Below are 15,589 nucleotides of genomic sequence, written 5' to 3'. Positions count from 1 at the left end.
GGGGGGGGGGGGGTTCCTTCCCAAATTGCAACTTTCTTTGATCTTTCTTCGTGTTTTATGCACGATCGGCACGCGTTTTAATTTTCATCGCGACTTCTTTTGTTTCGACCGAAGATCTTTCTTGGAAGATTTGTTCCTTTTTATGAAATACATTAATTAAGGAAAGTAGAAGAAGTAATAAGAAAATTAAGAAGAATGCAGTACTAATAGAAACGCGGTAAAATACGAAATGCTGAGAAATATGAACGTGTAGTGCCAATAACAAAGAACTAGAAGAAATAGGAAAGGCAACAATAGATACTGATGATTCTATGAAATCTAATAAAATAAATTATTGCGATCCTGGCGGTCCTTAGGATTGGCGTCTTACTGCATTGGCTTTGTCAGCCGTTTTTGATTATTCATGTCAACTAAACAGAAACCAAAAGCTTAAGTGCGGCCTCATCCATTAGCCAGACTCTGACTCTTCACCTTACACGATGACCAAGGGATGATGAAAGGCATTCCTCGCGTTGTACCATAATCTCTTTTGGCCTTTGACTCCTGTTCTACGAGCAATTTTGTTACCGAAGCACTTATAGTAAACACGAGTGGAGCGATATTTGTTGGAATCCTAGACTTACAGATAAATGCCGAATAAATTGATTTTTGAATACGTAAAATATAACAGAACGGTAAAAATGATAAAATGTTAAATACAATAAATTATAAAGAATCAGAAATTGTAAAAGTCCCGAAGATCTTATAAATTCAATTAATCAAGTAATCTAGATAATTTAGTAATTTTTGATCATTGGATTTTTCGACTAATTACATTCTGGTACTTTAGTTCTTTATAATTTTTAAGAAATAAGTAGTTATTTCATTTGTAAATAAGGTTCGGTAGAATCGTGGTGCAATTAATCACATTTAAGAACGTTTAATACCAAGGTTATTTCCACATTTTACTTTGAATTCTAGATATCTCCTGAAACGCATTTCCTGTGTTCTCCGCAACTGTTCCCCAAACTGGTTGGCTCAAGATTTACCGCGTTCCGCGGGAATAAATATATTACATTTGATTGAAAGTACACGTTGCAGCGAACACACGTTCATGCATTACACGTGAGATTGAATTTTACCTCTCCCTTCCTTCAGATTTTCCGAAATCAACCAATGATATCTGTAAGATTAAAGAATCGTAGGGGAATGTAGCTACTCGAGAATCCCATTATATGATATTTTCCCATCGTAAAATTGATCTCTGATAGAACAAACACCAAACGAAAGAACGAACTGTGTAGATAAGTGTACATAACATGTAACTAACTGTGTACATAACCTGTTATGTACGTATAATATCTAATATTTTGTTATATTCACATCTAAATTTTGTCTGTACGATTATTTTATTAATTTGCCAAACCAATAATTAATTTAACCTCCGAGCTAATAATTACATTGATTTGCCAACTGATATGTAATTAAATCACAAAATTCCTTTCTTTCATCTGTAAGATGCGAACGCCTAAAAGATAATTCTGAAGATAATTCTTTCCAGGCGTTTATCTGCACCTTCAATGATCATTTCTAGTTTCCAGAATTTCCAAGCATGAAATTGAAATTTTTCTATGTTGCCTCAATGGATTAATTATAACGTGTTGTACATAAAATAGAAAGAAAGATGCGCTAGCATATAGCTGATAAAAATCTCTGTTTATCAATCATTTTATATGTTTAATATACAGCATTTTATTTTGAATTAATATACATACTTCTCCAGATCCTATTTTGAACGATTGGATTGCCACTCAGTCGCCATCCTTATGAATAAACAGTGACGATAAAATTAATTGAAACATTTGAATTAAATAAACAGTCATATATCTGTAAAATTTTCAATACCTTCAACGTTTGCAATATCGATATTCTACGAATAAAAGTATAAAAACAAAATGATCTCTATCTTACGAGTAGCAGATTTTCTCTCGAAGCAGAACATTTGCATCGTGCTTGCACGCGTATATGCCACTTGCGCGCGATCGGTTATGGTAATCACGGGCCTAAGTTCGTCTCGGTCTAATTCTGCTAATTTATCACTGTGGCCAGGTTTACGATCCCGCACATCGCGTGCATCTTCGCAGGCTACACGTTTTGTCGCGGAAAATACGATAATAACTCAACTTCACCCAGCTGTTCTCCAAGCAACGGTAATGAAACTGTAACTTCAGCCACGTCATTTCTTCCCGCCGTCACATTCTCAACGTGAACAATTATTTACTCGTTGCGTGGCGGCTAATGCGACTCACGCTCGAACGTCGTTCTTTTGGGAGATTACAAATCGAGCTCGAGTCAGAAACACGCTACGCACGATCTTCTTTCGACCAGTGATCATTTTTATGGACACCATGGGATGACGATGATCGCCTTCGTTAAGTCGAATGTGACCTAAATCATCTGGAGTTAGGGTTTCTTATGTTGCCAGATTTATGCGCGAATGTGTCATTCGTTGGTGAAAAAATAGGTTAGTTAACCAAATAACAGACTATAGCTCATTTATTACGCACTTTTATATTTGTACGAGCATAATTAAAGAAATAGAATCGAAGTAAAATATATTCTATGTATGAATACTGAGAGTCGATTTGCCGAATGAAACACGTGCAGTGATACATCGGTCATACAATAAGCAACTCACTTAACTATCGTAGTTTCGAACTCGCGCAACAGGACATCGAAGTTTCCAAACGTTTCCCTTCCTCCCTCATTTCCATCTTTATTGAAAATTTCAACCGGCTCCCCGGGACATCGTCCATTTCCGGCCAATCTTCTACACAGCCGAAAGAATGCGAAAGAAGTCCCTTTTTAGGAGAAAAAGGACATCCTTTCATAATTACAAGGATCTACAATGACGTCCACTATTATTCAACGATCAAGAGTATCAAACTGAGACTGTTTTCTATTGATTAGTTAGTCTCTTCCTTTTAAGTTTCTAATGTTTAAATATTACAATAGTCATAGCCTAAATCCCAAATTCGTAATCCATTATTAATTCTACAAACCTAAATTTTACTAAACAAATGGAATGGTCTATTATATTACTTGCATAGCCTAATCTGTTAATTCACCACCCAAAGATATTAATCTATCAATCTAAATATACATGTAAATCCATCAATCTAACTAAAGCGCCAAATCATTATTGTCGCATCAATCATACGGCTAACAAATACCTATATGAGGCTCCGCAACATAACCATAACCATAACCATAATAACCATAATGCTAAGTTAATTTAATGATTATGGATGCGCATGCAAACGTATATTCTCATAAAGACAATTAGCTAAAAGAGCCTAACTACGGATTTTTTTCATTATATAAGTGATATAACGAGTGTCTTTAAATATTTTATACTTTGATGCGTGTTATGCAGATTCTATACAACTTCGAACATTTCGGAATTTCTCATAAATGAGAACATCTCTTCCGTCTATAATATCAAAATCATATAAACTATCAAATATCAGCGCTATCTAATATCAAAAGGGAAGGAATATCATTAATATTAATTACAGTAGCCTAAATCTTCGCCGCTACCACAGACATATATATTCTCGGGAAGTTCTATTTCTCAAATTACTGTGTTATAAAAATATATAACCTTTTCGGTTAATCGCACATTCTAGTTGAAGTAAATTGAAAATATGTCAACGCTGGGATCATTAAAATTCCCCATTAGTCCATGATACCAAAATAAAAATTCAAAATCCCCTCTAAACTGGACGATTCATAATCAATGGTTAACCTTTATCCGAGTTCCTGCTTCATCCTAGAGCCAGCATCATTCAAGGTGTCATAAAGTCACTTGAGCAAACGCTCCATACTCCCCGGAGACAAGATCGAATTTCCTCGATCCGATTTCCGTCACATTAGTCGGATTTCTTCGACTCGTAGCAGGAGACGTTGGTTTTCCGCGTGCAACCGTGTATGAGCAAGACTTGCTAGGACTTCATGCATCCATTACCCTTTCACGAGTCCATTTACCTCGAGGGAAAACGTTACGGAAGCTTCAGGGATGGTACACCGTCGATTTTGACGACCGATGCATCGTCAACGAGCGTACGGTCGCTAGTTTAACCTCTCCATCTGCTGCGCCTTTGCGGTAGCACAATTTTCAAACCGACTTTTCCATAAATTAGAAGCCTGTAACCTCGTGTGTGCGCTTCGTGCTTACTTTTGTATACAGAACAGGGTACGAGGTTTCGTGTTCTTGAAACGAACGCACGGCTCGTTTGAAATTCGACGGGAGGGATGCAATCGATAACTGTGGCAACGTTATCTTGCTGGTAGTAATGTTGAACCTCGATGTTTGCTAATTTAGTGGGAAACCTGCAATCGCCTGCAACGTTTGTAATTGCGTGAATGTCGATCGAGCGATGTGATGGTCGCTTGAAAATGGCCGACGTCTGTCTAGCCAAGGATTACTTGCTCCCCTTTCTTCCCTTCTCTTATTTTTTTTTTCTTTGCTTTTTCTTTTACTTGAAAAACCTTATTTAGAAGTGGTTTTAGTTTTAAATTGGATTGATTAATAAGTTTGAAATTACCTTGTTCGAGGGAGAGTTTCCGAAGTTTCGTTGAACGAGAAAAGGTGTAGGTAGAAGATTGAAAAAATGCAGGTATTTAAATTATATATATATGTCGGAGATGAAAGGACACCGGGGCCTTCTTTTGGAATTCTTCGAAAACCCACAATACTTTAGCCTCTATAACTTAACTCGATTATAATTGTTCGCGAGTTGTGATAATGACCTTGGTTCGAAGCGACAGCCAGTCGCCGAACGTAGCCGCGGTCAACGGATGGACGTTTTGTCTAACAAAGGTATGGAGTAATAGTATAGCTCTTCTTAAATAAAAATAGTTATAGCGGCACTCAACAGTAAACATTCCAACGGTTTCTGTCCCGTGGCTCGCCACACGCGGACCCTATTCTTCGGGTAAGATTTTTTTTTTTATTTAGTTATTAATATTTACAATCAATTATCGCATTGAGAATTTTCAGTAATCTTCGGGTAAGATGATTACCAGATGTCGACGCATCTCCACAGTACATGTTCAGCTAACCTGAGGACCCGTTAAAAATCTTACGATTTAATTAACTAAAGTCATTCAAACAAATAAACAGTCTTTGTCCCAACTACGGGAAGATAGGGGAAATCTATTTTTCTCACGAACGACGCTTCCAACTAGCAACATTCCCCCAAGGGCGGCTAGCATCCTTCTCTAACTACCAACATGGAAATTGACCAATTAACAGCAACGTCAATTTCCCTCACTTTCCGAACGAAAGCTTTCCTCGACGAATAACGAAGGCTTTTCTCGGCGAATCCGATGATCTCGTGTCCTTAGACATACCCCATCATAGTTTTCCTCCGCAGCATCATCGCGACAGAAAGTCATTCTCTCGTGAGGTCGTATTAGCGAGTTACTTAGCGTCTTTGCGCTCGGTGGATATTCCACGTTTTAACAGAGTTCGTTTAGTAATACTTGTACCGTAGACAAGTAAGTCGAGTACTGCTTGGGCTTTGGAAGAAAGCGCATTCATTAATGCGCATTCTCGTTGACCGCGGATTCATTATTGAACCTAGGATCATTGTCATTAGCTTCTCGAGTATCTAATTACCACGGTTACTTGTCAAATTCTGCAATAATCGTATTTGCACTAGTCAATGTCTTCTCTATTGCATAACAACAATGTGTAATCCAAATGAAGATTTGTGTCACGCCCCTAACCCTAATCATAATGTGAACCCGACATATATGTCGTTCAATGAGGTTTTATATGAGGTTCAATGAGGTTTATATTTACAATTATATGTACAAGTGTCGATTTAACAGGGTTTAACAATTTAACGTGGTTACTAGACACTCTTAAAGTAAAGACAATGTTCTTAGGTTCAAACGAATCCACGGTCAACGAGAAAACTCCTTGTACAATTGAATATGTTTTGAAACTCAAAGTGACGTTAGCTGTGACGTACGGTATCTTTCTGACTGACAGACCAGACGTTGTGTGTAAATTCTCCAAGATGATCACAAGAATAAGAGACTAATACGATCACATTTGTCAATTGCATATTGATCGGGGTTATCAACAAAATTCCAGGCGCCGTAACTAGGCAGACCGCGTAGAGCCGTCATTGCTCCTGTTTGGAGCTTGTTTTGCTTGTTTGTTAATACAGCGTGTGTCCCTCAATATTGATACTTCTACTGTTAAGTAAAAACGTTCATCTCGTGACCGTTTTTTTTTTTTTTTTTATTTAATATTTCACATTGACAATTTATCCAATTTGGACATTTGGTAGAATTTTTTGGCTGTTTGATTATCATGTGGGTGGCTACCCCCAGCGGGATACCATCTCCGTGTTTGTTAGGTTATATCCTCCCCGTGACCGTGGCTACGCTCGGCGACCAGTTGTGTCACCTCGAGCGTGGCTACGCTCGGCGACCAGTTGTGTCGCCTCGAGCCCAAGCCCACTGTCACAAATCTCGGGCAAACATAATCAGATTGTATCACAACGACTACTTCTAAATTCTATTATTTAAGTGCAGCTATAATAAATAGTTTAGACCAAAGTATCGGGGACCTTCCCAAAATTCCAAAAGAAAGGCCCGATGTCCCTACATCTCCGATAGATATATAATTGAAATACCTCAGAATAAGGTGTTTAATATAATAATACCTTAAATACCTAGAATAAGGAACTATAAATAAATATTTATTTTGTTTAAATATCTATGTATGTATCAGTGTACATATGTGAACATGTGACCCTACATTTTAAATCGAATGATTTTAAAGGTTGATATTGCTTATTTGTGGTTTTTATTCTTTCTCTATTGGAGAGTACGAAATACATATGACGAGGAACGATGATCGCAACAGACTGTGTAAAAACTTCAACCTATTTCGCAGCGTCACACCGGACGTGGGGTAAATCACAGCAGAACCAGCGCAACATCAGTTTTATAAAAGTGAACAACTCAACTCTTCCTAAGTTATGAGTACGCTGCATTGTGTAGAATTAGAGCTAGCCGTATGTTGTATCATCGTTGCGACATAAGGCGTTTAACGGATATTAAAACACGTTTGCGTCAATTTGCTGTGTACGTGTTGCCACCATATTAACGACAGTCTCTATCAGACAACGACGCATTTTCATGCAGTTACGAGAGCGACAAACAACTTATGAACCCATGCCAACCCTATACCTTTAGAAACATTCACTTTGTGATTGTATTTTTAAGAAGATTTATATTCTAAAGTATTTGCTAGAGTTTGAGAATTTTTTTGGAAGTCATTAAAGAATGTTCAGTACAGTCATTTTCGGTTAATATTAATATAGCTTTCAGCTCTATTTCCTAATTCTTTGAAAGGAAAATTATACGATACGTTATATTCCAACTCTTTTCTACTGTAGTATAGCTGATCCCATTCACAAGCGAGGACCGAAACGTTTAAAATAAATAATTCTTTTTGATTCATAAACTGCGATCTATAATCTTCAACGCAGCGTAGGATTTTAGGAGATTTTTAATGATTCTAAAAATGTAGTACTTCGAACAAGGGGAAAACCTTCCATCAAGAAATAAAAGTTTAAATTATAATTCAATCTTTTGTGTCCTTTACGAAGAATAGAATCAAATATCAGTGTTCCATAATTTATAAAAATAATGTAAGAGTAAACAAATTTGCTTGGATAAAAAGTGAAGCTATATGCTGGTGCTAGAATATTGGTTACGTGTGAAGAGCTACTCGAAGAATGCAGGCAAAAATTTGGCATACACAGAGCTATGTGGAGATTTGACTACACGTGGTAAGAATATTTGTTGCACGCGTGAAATTTTAAAAAACGCATTCATGATTGAGGATCGTAACGGAAGCTTGCTCGTAAATTGTCACATAGCCGACCTGACTTAACTTTACAACAAGAAAAAAAGTTTTGCTAAATTGCATCGTCGCTAAATTGCTTTCACGTCATTGTTACTTTAATAATTGAAACTTTTTATCGAAAAATGCTTGCGGCATTCTCCGATGTTAAAATTTCTCCCGAGACTAAAATAAAGAAAGTTTGCTCGATGTTATTTTAGAAGAGAAAGAAATTTGTCACTTGTACTATATTGTATACAAAGAATAAAGTTTGCACAAGCTCATGAAGTGTATATCTTGACTATTTCGTTTCTAGTCGCTTCATCTTTCTCTTATCTAACTTATCGTGTAGCGACGCAGAAAAAGCGAGGGAGTAAATAACAGGAAACAAAGTGAAGAAGAAAGTCATAGGTCTAAAGTAGCATAATTCGAGATCAGATAACAAACAGTAACGGAACTTTTTGTTTCAACTACGGAAAAGAAATCTAACAAATCTCAGTTGTATAGGAAATGGGAATATCCTATAGATTTGTTTTCCTTGACACGGGACTCTATATCTCATGTGGATCATATGTCTTTCGCGTGACACAATGCACTTTAGTAATCACAGGCGAGATTCACAACCAAATGGAAGATCAAGAGAAATGACCCTTGCTCGTTTTACGAAAATTAAACTGCAGATACAAAATTTTATCGATGTTGCACAATTTCTCGAAGAAAAATTAAAAATGGTAAGTACTATGGTAAATAGAATGTACCACAACACAATCTTTATAATTCCACATACATAATTCTATATAACGAGAAATATCTTCCATAGAAACTACCATACTTCCACCTAATCTCACAATATCCTGTCAAAAGCTTTCCCACTGCATTCTCCTTATACTAACAAGGTTAGCACTACAAACCTGATTCATAAAAGTAATTTATTTCGTCTAACTACACCCCGTAATGTTAACAATACGAAGTCCACACACGAACACGTAAAAATAATTCGCTATTTTCGCATCTTCCTTAGATTTCAGAACAACTAAAAACCAACATCGAGGCGAGACAGTCACGGAGGTAGATGTGTTTTCGCGCTGCTTTATTCGCCGAGTTCCGCGATGGGATTATGCCCTGTAAAACTTGGTTCCTTCTCGGCGAAATGGGGAGTTAGGTCCGGGTGCCGTGGCCAACTTTCGTTCTTTCGACACCTCCGACTGTTTGCGCGACGCGTAGGGCTACTCTCATCGGGATCGCGTGAAGGAGACTCGGGAATTCAACGTGGATGAAACTCGTTATCAAAGTTTCACCACGATCCCACAGCATAGAGACTGTTACGACCGCGCTCTGTGTACGTGTGTCTCTATATTTTGGTCGAAGTTCTGGCTGCGGCACTTGAATGAGGGACCAAAATCAAAATTCCTGGCTCACGTTCGCACATTTACAGACCACGTTTCACAGTGCCACATCTGAACGAAAAGTCGCGACAGAGATAAAAAGATGCATCTTTTTCCTGAAACTTGATATCAGGGAATCCGACGCGAGTAAAACTTTGTTTGTCAACTCTCTGACTCAGTTGAAATATCTTGAATATTTATTTCTTTGTCTAACGGCATACGCTGACGTTTAAATAAATAGCACCGACGCGAAGAACAATCTTCCCGTCTTTTTGCAAGTGTCACACAGAAATCATTTACCCTTCCTTGGATTTTGACATTTAGCGAAGAACGGAGTTTTTGTGCAACTTCTAAAATTTTCTTAGAAGAAGCGTAGTCAGAAATCCACTCTTCAATCAAGTCATGATTAAGAATGAATTTCACCAAAAAGGATAAAGAACATCCAGTGTAACAGTTTGTAGCGGAGAAATATTATATATAATTGTTGAAGTAATTACTTCTAGGAAAACTCTACATGTTTTTCTTTTGTATACCCGTGACCTAGACACTGCTGTTACGAAGAAAATAGAATTTAGTGAACCAAATAAATGAAAAAAGGGGAGAGGTCCATATTATTGTGTCCTTGAATATGAATATTGTTTTTGTGTTACAAGAAACAAAAGAGCTATAAGTAGATTTTTATTGCTGTTTCTTGCAACTTCCAACTAGAGTTACACACTAAGGTTAATTTTTTGGTAATGTCCTTTGCTATAAATGTATCAACGTGCTTCCGATTATGTTCCTATTGTAATGTAACACTGCTAGAGTGAGGATCTGGATCAGCATACACTATACCTGTACTTATATACTTACTTCAATATATGTTTCTATTACAAATTCGTCCACGCGTTCCTCTATCAGATAACCTCAACAATAATATAATACGATATCTTTTTAACACAGAACAATTAGGATTACAGGATGGTTTGAACAGTCTTCTTCTTCTTTAACGAAAGAAAGAAATTTTTAAATTGGAAATTAAAATTACACAGATCTTCGTTCAAATTCTTCATATTTAAGTTGTAACAAACATTATTCGATAAGATTTGACAAAGAAGAATGTATAATGAACGAGTTTCAAGTGATTACATTTTGATAGAAAAATAATTTTTGCTAATTCTCTATCGATTTTTTGGAGAATTATCGTTTACATTTATGCTACTTACAAACTGATGATATTATCGTATAATAAGATCGAAATCGAACCCCACTGTGACCAGTTAGAAAAAGAACAAACGCCGGAGACTTCCAATTTGAGAAACTTCTCTTTAATATTTGTCTTTGTTGAATTCTGTGTTTTTAGTTACTTTGGATTTTTGAGAAAGATTGTTATGGGCAGATTCTGTACATTTTTAGCAGTGTAGTAAGTTGTTACGATCATTCGATTTGGTCATATTTCACGTGAATATTTTATCTCTTATAATTATATACAATGTATTCATTTATATAATTATATACATATAAGCATTTATATTGCAGGTTTTGCACCTTTATGTATACATAATTTAATGTAAGATATTGTACATCCAGAAATTTGATCAACTTTATCGATTGTATCGAATGTAACAACACAGAAATAACATATTTAAAAACATTCTTAAATGATCAATTTTTTAAATAAATCTTTTCCACTGACGATAAAAACGGTAATAAGGAAAAGCAGATACTAAATGTTTACATTTGTTAAGAAAATCGTTGAAAAATGGTAGCTGTCGAACTACGATTAACAGATAGGAAACGGCCAACTCATTGATCCGTTCATATTTACTACTTTATTACGCAATGGATTCGCTTAGACGAGTAAAGAGATGCTCAGGTAAGAAGTTCCTGGGCGCATTATAGCCCGAAGAAACTTCCCACGCCGATCTCGAAATCCTCTTAAGATCTTTTTCGGTTCTACACTTTGTTCTACTTTGCCGTTCCCAACCGGTCAGAGATCTTGGCACGACTGAAACTCGTACCTCGTCTAAAACCCTCTTCGATGTTACGATGATACGGAAAAAAAGAACGACAAATAAAAAGGATATTCATTCCCGTGAAAATAAAACGGGCTGTCTTTGCAAGTCATTGGATCTGATCAATAAAAATCACAGAACCTGTCGATTCGAACATTTCTTTCATTTGCATTTTTTTGCACTTTTTACATTTTTCATATATACGAGTATGTATATACGCATATCTGCATATAAAACATATTTGATATCAAAGAGTACGATATCTGAAAAGAAAATTTTTCATAAAGGATACGTAAATCTGAAGACACAGATTGTCATCGATTATATAATATGTACACGTAATAGCAGCCACGGTGACAATGAATACGTTGTGAATCTCTGTACATTACTGTAAATATAACTAAACACATGAAATCTAACTGACGATTTGTTCTAGTTTATAAACACTATACTTCATCGTGGGTATTATATATATTTTTGAAAATTAAGTGTAGTCTATACATTCCTATTTTTTTTAACCTTCTCACAAATTAATTACAAGGAACAAATCCGTTGCACCTCGGTTTGGGTATGATTTAATAATTAAACTACATTTTGCCAAGGTCAAGTAAATATTTAGATAATTCTGAATAATGTGTAAATTATTCTGAACATATGAAGTGTACCTTCATAGAATACCCAAATCAAAATCTACCGCGTCTAGAAGTCTCTTCAACAGACTTCTACAACGACGCGGATAAGGACAATAAGCGAAAGAAAAAGGAAGAATCAAATAAGAACGATACCAGTTGCCGTGAAAGTAAGACAGAATACCCTTGCTAGTCGTCGTGCCAAAAAAAAAGAAAAAATACGACAAAAGCTGTCGATTTGATCGCGGACAGTTCGCCACTCTTTGTTCGTATTGTCCAAAACGTAGTAACATCGAGAAATGAACGTTCTAATTGTTATCGATATCCGACGAGATCCTTCGAGTTTCCCAATCTTCTGCCCAGCCCTCGATAAAACGAGAATAGAACGAGACGTGGAAACGATTTGTGAAGCGGTTAAAAGATCGTGCAGCGTCGTCATCTATCGAACCGCTAATCGAAAGTCGGTCGTTACACGCTCGTGGAACTTTGAATCGAGTTCGTCAGATTGTTTCGACCCTTAGGGGCACAAACCGCTCTGCATAGCCGCTCTCGTTCGTTGAATTAGACTTATTAGAGAGAAAGAGGAAGGTCGAGAATTGGTCACGGATCATTTATGGTCGGGGACACGCTTCAGAAGTTGTTCGCCCGATGAAAGGACAATTAAAGGAAGTTCTGGTCCCGCCAGTGGCTGGTCCAAGACGTGCCGGATTCGGAGAGCGACGAAGTTTTCACGGATTTAAGTTCGAAACGCTCCAGGGACCTCTGAAACTCTCCACAAACCGACCGGTGTATCTCCGAAAGTGGAACATCTTCAAAAGTTTCGATCAAGGGTGACACGGAATTTCGAGTGGCATTATGCTTTTTTGGTATTTTTCACGGAATTCTTATGTCTCGAGGAATTTTAACGAACATGCGACTTCCAGGAATATCGAGAAATTTAATCGTTACGAATTTCTTTTGCAAGCTTGGACCTGAAATTTCAGAGTCGAAGAATTAGTAATTAAGAATTTCAAGAAATATACATAATTTGTAGATGTTGAAGATTTCGAAGTTTCCGGTAATTATTTATTTCTCCTTTTCTTAAGTTCTGCAAATTCTAACGATTAAAAAAGATATAAAAATGACCAATGCCATTAAGAAGGAAGTTTCTCGAGGTTTTTAAAGTATTTGAAAATTTATGTTTTGTCAACTTTTTAGAAGTTTGAAAATATTAGAAGCGATAAAAAGTACGGAGAATTTCAATTAGACAATTGTCTAAACCGTAAGGACTTGAAAATCTTGAAATATTTATCTCGATAATTTTTTGAAATTCTGAAAACTAAGCATCATAGGAATTCGGAGTATCTCAAAAATTCCAACGATTCTAAGAATCATAATGCTCTTGATACGGAGATTCTCTAGAGATTCTCAAAAGTTTGCTCTAGAATTTTACATAGACCTCGTAGTAGAGTTACTGACAATGAACTTTTGGACTTTCGCGTCAGACAATGAAGGACGTCGCACGGACCATTTCATACGACGTAACAGACTGGATAAAAATATTTGAAACATAATAAATAATAATTCGTATATCAAAGAGAATAATGGAAACTCATAAAAAGGTTTTAAGCTTTAAAATTAAATGGAGTTGGCGAAGATCTGACATACGACCACAAATCGAGCAACCACGAGTGGTATCAGTGGCTGCCCTTTCGGCAGTTTGAACACTAATGGAACCGATTTTTCAGGAGTAGGTACGACAGCTGCTGGCACTACTTCGCCCCACTCATAGTCAAGGACTCTGCTGCTCACACACAGTATTATGACTCTGCCAATTTTTTTGTCCATTCCAGCATTTCTTTTTCGCAGCAATCTAGATTTCATAAGGGCATTTTAACCTCTTAACACGTTGACCGCTACGACACCCGCATTCGGGTGTCAGCAAAGTTTCTGGTCAGGCCACGTAACGCATATTCGGATGTCGCTTATTTGACTACTTGCGAAGGATCGTGGTAGGTATTTGAAAAGATATTCCATAATAATAAATTGTTAATTAATAATTAATTGTAATAATAGTTGAATTGTTATAAAATAAAAATACGAAAATGGTTTATTAAAAAAATTATTTAGAATGTAAAACTTTAAAGCATTCTATACATAGCTGAGGTTGGTCGGGACAATTTGGACAATAAGTTGTTGTTTTCTTCAAATTCTTTTGTGCCTTTGTTCGGTCCATTCGACGTCTTTTATTTGCATAACATAGTTTGCATGCGCGTCTAATGCTTCTTCCGGAATCATTTTTCCGAACGGCGATATTATGCTGACTCCGTCGAAGATAAGGATTTTTTGTATTTTCAGACAACCCTAATAATTTTGCAACTAATAATTGTTTAAATATTCTAATGTCTATATTTTTTCTTGTTGCAATTTTGTAAACCGTCAAAGCGTTTACAACAAAAATTCCCAGAAAGAATTGAATGCCAAGTGTACATTGAAAGATAGAAAAATTTGCCGTACTGTAACATCGAAAATATATATATTATTATTGATGATGATTTATTTACAATAAATGGATTGTACAGATGTTGATTAAACAGAAGAACGATGGTTGTTCAACGTGAACTAATCACAATAACGTGCTATAATCTAGACAACTCAATAGTTAATTCGCAACTCTCGTCACAACGGATCCAACGCTCTCTCTCTCTCACGCGGACCACACTCTCACGACAACGCTGGCAACACTATCTCGACAACGCAACTCGCACTCTCTGACTTCTCAATTCACACTCTCTGGCTTCTCCACTGACACTGACTGTTCTAGCATCCCTTGGTCTTTTCTTAGGCCCACCACGCACGTGTTCCGCAAACACTCATGGCCAGTGTCACGTAGGCCTTTTCAACGAAACTATTTAATTGAAGGACCGCTGACACATTGATGGACCCGACGACGCCTCGGCCTCGACATTGTTTATGGTTTACCCGATATCTCTTAGGCCTTTTTGTCCACGATACTATAGTATGAATATTAAAATATTATTAACTTCTATAAATAATTAGAACATCCGTGTGATTCCTTTGTACGAATATAAGGAAATATAATATAATGCATAAATATGAATTAATGAGGAAAAATGATATGAAAATTACTGAAAACGTAAATTGAATGTTTATATGATACTTCTTTCATCAATATAAAAATACGTTAGAAAAAACTGTGAGTGATGCAGCCTTTAAATCAACCAACCTCTTATACGCAAGAGTCTTTGATATTATCCATTTTTCCGCATGTTTCAAGGAACGTAGGAATTATACATTTCACAGTAGAAAGAACGAGAAATATACGGCAGAAATTGCACGAAACCTTCCGTCACAGGTAAGTCTTCAAACGAAGCCAATTAGCATAGTTGATTTAAGAAACCACTACGAAATGAATCTAAAAGAACCCCGTTCGCGACTTTCGTGAGATCATTGGTAGCCAGACGACTGCGAGAAAAGTTTCCAGAGGAGACAATTAAAGCGACGAATTTCACAGTGGTTGATCATAAGCGGAACAATGCGGTTGTTTGATAATTTCCAAAGATATAGCGAGAACACTGAGGAACTTTCGTCCGCTTGTGATTTCTATATTTTCTATCTTTGGCCTATTTTTGCGGGTGAGCAATTCTTTTTACGTAGTAAAAGGGAAGGGAA

General features: G+C 36.6%; 1 protein-coding gene and 1 long non-coding RNA gene across 4 annotated transcripts in view; both read right to left on the bottom strand.

Annotated features, from left to right (window-relative positions):
• LOC117152603 overlaps positions 1–14,880 on the bottom strand; it is a 20,129-nt gene extending 5,249 nt beyond the window's left edge. Inside the window, exons 1-2 of the long non-coding RNA XR_004463001.1 lie at positions 14,673–14,880; positions 1,506–1,507 (exon numbers count right to left, since the gene is read on the bottom strand). This is a non-coding gene — a long non-coding RNA (uncharacterized LOC117152603). The remainder of the gene's footprint in view (positions 1–1,505; positions 1,508–14,672) is intronic.
• LOC100750137 (pikachurin) overlaps positions 1–15,589 on the bottom strand; it is a 269,452-nt gene that overhangs the window by 120,799 nt on the left and 133,064 nt on the right. The window lies entirely within an intron of this gene.

This window comes from Bombus impatiens, unplaced genomic scaffold, assembly GCF_000188095.3.
Source record: "Bombus impatiens unplaced genomic scaffold, BIMP_2.2 scf_0083, whole genome shotgun sequence".
Taxonomy (NCBI): Eukaryota; Metazoa; Arthropoda; class Insecta; order Hymenoptera; family Apidae; genus Bombus; species Bombus impatiens.
Note: the sequence above shows the minus strand (reverse complement) of the source record. Positions and strands in the feature narration are given on the sequence as shown.